This window comes from Bos indicus x Bos taurus, chromosome 9 (assembly GCF_003369695.1).
Source record: "Bos indicus x Bos taurus breed Angus x Brahman F1 hybrid chromosome 9, Bos_hybrid_MaternalHap_v2.0, whole genome shotgun sequence".
NCBI classification, from domain to species: Eukaryota; Metazoa; Chordata; class Mammalia; order Artiodactyla; family Bovidae; genus Bos; species Bos indicus x Bos taurus.
In genome coordinates, this window is record NC_040084.1 from 53,328,376 (window position 1) to 53,334,375 (window position 6,000).

The window sequence follows — 6,000 nt, forward strand, 5'->3', positions numbered from 1 at the left end:
ACTCAAGGTCCATTGATAATTCTGCTCTGGCAAAATGAATAAGCAAAGGAAAATCTTAAGGTCCAGGAGCAGCAGAATTGTATAAGCAGAATTTACGGGTAGCATAGTTCTAAAACAAAATTCTACAAGATGGGTATTTTTATTCCATTTAAGGAAGTGAGGCGAACTAATTTGCTCAAGTTCACAGAGGACTTAACATGGACCAGACTTCAAAGCTTTGACTCTTTCCTCTGTATCACACTATCACTCTTGCACTGACTTTTTAGCCTTGCATATTTATTTAATGAATTTAAAACTCCCCCCACCCCTTTCCAGTGGGTTAACAGTGCAACCCAGAGGCAGCATTTGCAGAGAAGCTCATTCTATTACATCAGATCTTAAATCTTTGTTCCCTGTCTCCATGTCTCATTTTATGGTCTTTGAAAATGTGTCTATAAAATGCATTCTTTCTTACTGATCATCAGAAACTTGCAACAGAGTGTAGAATGCTAGAAATTCAGCAGTAATTGCCGTAGTCCCTTGCTCTAATGAAGCATACAGTCTTATAGAAGAGAAATAAATGAGACTATAATGTGAGCCCAAGAGGGTACATTGGCAGTTTGAGAATATGAAGAAGTGGTACCAAACATAGATTTGGGTAGAGGGTGGTCTGTAAGTTCTTTCCAGAGAAAGGAGCACCTGGATATGACTAAGGTGAGTTAGGTCTGTGGGCAGAGAGCTCTGTGGAGAAGTGCCCATGGAGGCCTGGCAGAAAAGAGGCATTTGCTCAATTCCTACTTTGCTGAAGGTCATTTGCTGTGACTGAGAAGTAGAGTGTGTTATGTGTGTGTTATGTGTGTGTGTGTGCGCACATGTGTGCATGCCTGGGTGTGCCCGTCAGTGCAACAGTAAAAACTGTTTTGGAGAAGACTATAGAGGCTAAGTTATTCAGGGTCTTGTGCTCAGGGCTCAGTTGCTCAGTCGTGTCCAATTCTTTGCAACTCCATGAACTGTAGTCCTCCAGATTGCTCTGTCCATGGGATTTTCTAGGCAAGAATACTGGAGTGGGTTGCCATTTCCTTCTCCAGTTTAGTCTTAACTAGTAAGAAAAATAACTTGTGCTTAATACTTATTCTGTGCCAGACACTGTTGTAATTTTAATATAACACATTTATTCCTCATTTTAAACCTAAGAAAATTTTATACTGTCCTGATCTTCATTTCATATACAAGGACAATAACACACACACACACACACACACGTGTGCACACTAAGTGACTCTTCTAAGTTATCAGATTTAGTGAGGAATACAACAGAGACTTGAGCTCCAGCCAATCTAGCATGAAAAGTACGGTCCATGAACCAGTATTATCAGTATCACCTGGGAACTTGTTAAAAATGCAACAACTGAGGCACCAACCCAGACCTACAGAATCAGAATAGACATTTTAACAAGGTGGTTCCTGAGCACTTTAAAGTTTTGGAACTTCTGCTGTAGCCCACTGAACTCTGCTGCTTCTCTTTAACTTTGAGAAGGAATCTGGACATTATCCTAAGGCCAGTGGAGAGTCAGGAAAAGGCTTGAAGTAAGAGATGGTCAAAATCAAATCTATTTTTAGACCAATAGTTTCACGTCAATCACTCTGGCTTCAGTATGGGGAGTGAAGCCAAAGAAGGCAATTCTGGAGTCAGGGAGACCCATGAAAGGACTACTGTTCACCAAATAAAGGAGGATGGCAGCCTGAAATAGGGCGATGGCAGTGACGAAGGAGGGAAGCTGGTGAGTGGATGAGGTAGTGTGAACAGAATTTGGAGATTCTTTGGGCATATAAATTGAGGGAGAGGTGGAGTCAGTTCACCTCCAGTTTCTGGCTTGAGCAACTGGTTGTATCATGGTGTCATTTTCTGTACGAGGATACTTGGGGGAAGAGGGTGGAAAGTATGAGAGGCGGTTGGTTGATGAGTTTACTTTTAGATTAAAATGAGACTTGAGAGGACTGTGGGAAAGTCAAGGAGAGCTATTCAGTCAGGTCCAAAGAGTGAGTGAGGAAACCACATAAATTCCTTGGACATTTTGAAAGGGATCCCAGGGCAAATTCTAGGTCAAAATTCTACCCGGCTTGCCCTTCATGTCCCTGCACTTACTCCATTGTATTCACTAAGGTCTACACCTGCTCTGGGAAGTCCTATATTCAGCAGACAATCAGACATAGAGGTTTGTTGCTCAGGAAAGATATCTTAGCGGGACATAAAGATTTCAGACACCTAAGCATATAGAATAGACTGTAACTGATGCTGTGACATTGCTCAGAAAGAGAAAAGAAGTCTAGGATAAAGGAAAGAGGAAGAAGAATCTGTGAAACTGACTGAGTGTAGTGGTCTTAGAGGTGGGAGGAAAACTAGGAGTTGGACATGATGGAAGCTCTGGGTAAAGAGTGTTTCAAGATGGGAAAAGTGGAGACTAAGGTAAAATGGTTCTGAAACAGTAAGAAGAGAATAAGAAATTCTGCTGGATTTAGCAATACACTAGCGATTGATCACCTCAGTGAGAGCTGGGGAAAACTGATGAGGATCAAAGCCAGACAGCAATAGATTGAGAAGTGAGGGCTAAGAAAATGGGGATTCTTTACAGAGTGTAGACAATACTTTCAGGACATTGATCTATAAAGCTTAGGAATGAGGGTAAACTGGAAAAGCTTGGTAATGAAGCAGAAGCTTTTCAAGATGGGGGATTTGAATATGCTTAAATGATGATTTTGTGCTTTTGCTAAGTCACTTCAGTCGTGTCCGACTCTGTGTGACCCCATAGACGGCAGCCCACCAGGCTCCCCTGTCCCTGGGATTCTCCAGGCAAGAACACTGGATTAGATTTCCATTTCCTTCTCCAATGCATGAAAATGAAAAGTGAAAAGGAAGTTGCTCAGTCATGTCCGACTCTTCGCGACCCCATGGACTGCAGCCTACCAGGCTCCTCCATCCATGGGATTTTCCAGGCAAGAGTACTGGAGTGGGGTGCCATCGCCTTCTCCGATGAATGAGTCTACCCATTTGTAAAAACGTGACTGATGAAAACAGTGCAATCACTAGGTTATCACACTGTGCGAGTTCAGTTGTCAAGAGGGAGCAACTCAGAGGACATCGCACAATCTATAAACCAGCTGGAAGGAGCCATCCAGACTTTGCCCTGCCGAACCCTTTCTGGGCGATGATTAGACAAGTCCTCATAGATGATATACTGTGTGCAGAAGTATATGATGATGAGAGGAGCCAATAAAGAAGGAAAGATTAAAGTGTGTGAACCCTGAAGTAGAAGATATGAGATAATGGGCACTGGTTTAGATCTTTTCTTTTATGCCCCAATCTACCAATAGGTCGGTATGGGGATTTGGGAGAATGGCCAGAGAATAGGTAGGTCCCCCTTCAGTCACCTGTTCCACATTCTGGGGTCTCTAGAGGCTTAGTCCTATCACCTTTCCTTTCTAAGCATTAGTCTCCACAGAAGAAACTTCTGATATTTGAATCTTCCACTTTTATATCAGTGGACATGCTGTCCAGAACAAGTATGACTATGTATCTACTTCAAAAATTAACCCTTAAATGTCATCTTCAGCTAAAATCTTTGCCTTAACCTTTCCTGTCCTTGGGTAAATTGAGAGAGTCAGACATACTTCCACCTTAATCCATTTAAAGATTGCATAAACCCAACTCCAGGTTTCATAGAGAATAGTAGTTCATAATCAGGACACCTCAAGAATACTCAAGAACAGGTTTCAAGAGTGTATCAACCCCAGAAATGTTAAGGATAAAAAGTCTATATACCATGTGCCTTTTTTCTTCTGAGACATGTCCATTGATTCTCAGATTGTTAAGAGAATCTGTGATCCCAAGTCTATTGTGGAGATAGTGCTCAAGCTGATAATTTTGGAGGGATTTGAGCTGTTGTGGCAGGAAGGAGTCCCGTATCCTCCTTCTCCTTCCCTTCCTATTCACAGTTCCTTCCAGGGGGCCAAAAGGTAACCAAGAAAAATGATGACAATCAGAAAGGATAAAGAGAGTTACAAGAACGTGGAAATATAAGGTTGTTTAACTGACATCTGATTCAGAACTTTCCACGTGAACCCAAGTATTTGGTTTTCAATTCTAAAGAGGTCATTTCCTAGATTGAAAATGTGAAAAAACAAATCTAAGCTTATGCAGCATGTTCTAGAAAAATTTTTATTTTCAAAATTATAGTAGAAAGTTGCTAGCCTTGCTTAAGCAACCCAAACTAATCCAACTTTACTCAGAATGTTGTTGGCAAATATAATAAAAATAAGAGGTAGACTTGTCAGTGAGGTGATGTTACATTAAAGCACAAATCTGCTGCTCTTATTTAGGTAGAACAGTCCCGGAATTGGCAGCTAATGACAACACATGGGAATAAATAGAACAAGTGTAGAAAACAGATGTCAGAGTTTACCTTTCCCACCAAGCAGTTTGGATTATGGCTTTAGGCACATACCATAACAAATATGTTAAGAAATATCCTGTGCGATGTGTATATCTGCAATTGTTTGTGCTAAATTTTAACCCATATATGTTGCTAATAAAAATCCTAGAACCTATACATGATAATATTGTGAATGTGAAATGACAGCTAAAATGACTTGTTACATTTTATTTATAAGAATTACACATTTTATTAATGATTCTTTTTGGTTCCCACATTTCCAAAACCCAAATTGACAAGTTGAGTTGCATTTGGTTTTCAAATGGATAACAGACACCAAAAAGAATCTGATTAGAGAGGGAAAAAGTATAAACACATATGGGAAGCATACTTCTGCTTTCATAATACTATCTGTTTCAAGAAGCAGTGCTTTAGATTCATTCAGCATATTACACATGGGTCAGACACACAGACATTTTAATTCAATCTTAGAAAGCCTAACATTAGGAATTGTCTTTATGCCTGCTTGTGAAAAATAGGCAGTTTTTCTTTTTTTTAATAGCAGGAATCTCACTAACTCAAAATCTGTAAATGACTTTAAATTGTGCTCTGGATATATAAATCCAGCCATAAAATATCCTTAGTGATAAAGTTAGTCATTCAAATAAATTAAGCCAATTAAAACCCTAGAATCAAGTCATTCCCTTTTTTATGAATACAATGAAGTTGTATCTCCAATTATAGACAATTTTCAGAACTCAGGAGACAACGCAAAAGAGTTATCTGGCTACTACGTTGCCTTTATACACATGGCATCAAATTGAGAAATCTGAAAAGCTCAGCATATAAAGTTTGATAACTGATGGCTCAAATGCCTTTTAAAAAGTTTCTAAGAAACTTCAAGATATATACTTGCTTGCCAAGTAAAACCAAGTCACCACAAAGTTTCCTTTAAGTAGCCATGAGAAAGTTTATAAGAATCTCCTGCACTTAAAAAAAAAATTAGAAATGCAAAGACAACATTAAGGAGAAGAAAACAAAACTTACTTTTTCTTAAAGCCGCTTCTTCCAACAGTTTAAACAGGATGAAAGGAGAATATATAATGATTTACTTTCCCCTCCAACACATTCATATGTTACCTCCAAGAGGTACAGAATGGGCCACCAAAACTGAGGGTCCCTCCCAACTGCAGCCTTTTTAACTTTGTGGAAGAAAATAGGAGGGTGTGTGGGTTTCCTCCAAGTCTTGTGACATGTACATAGCTGACTCCTACTGGGCTGAAAAAGTACTCGTCAATTTTTACTTAAAATTATGAGTAGCAAATTCTCTGCAGGACATCCTTAAAGGGAAATCCTGCCAGAATTAGTACATGAAACGTCTAGATAATCTCCAGAAAGTTTTAAGTATAAAGTGCACATACAGACATTCACATACACTCAAGAAATTCCCACTGCCTAGGCTAAATTGAGGGTATATTTAAATTAAAACATTTTTTCTATAGACAATGATGTATTTCCTGTTTTTTGTTTTTCTTTTGGTTGTTATTGTTGCTGTTATTTCAGTGACAGAATCCTTCTTATGGGTTGCTGT

At 39.3% G+C, this 6,000-nt stretch overlaps 1 protein-coding gene across 1 annotated transcript in view; it reads right to left on the reverse strand.

Annotated features, from left to right (window-relative positions):
• FHL5 (four and a half LIM domains 5) overlaps positions 1 to 5,664 on the reverse strand; it is a 56,650-nt gene extending 50,986 nt beyond the window's left edge. The window contains exon 1 of the mRNA XM_027551374.1: positions 5,457 to 5,664. The gene's annotated coding sequence lies outside the window, so the exon portion shown is untranslated. The remainder of the gene's footprint in view (positions 1 to 5,456) is intronic.
• Positions 5,665 to 6,000: the final 336 nt, after the last annotated feature.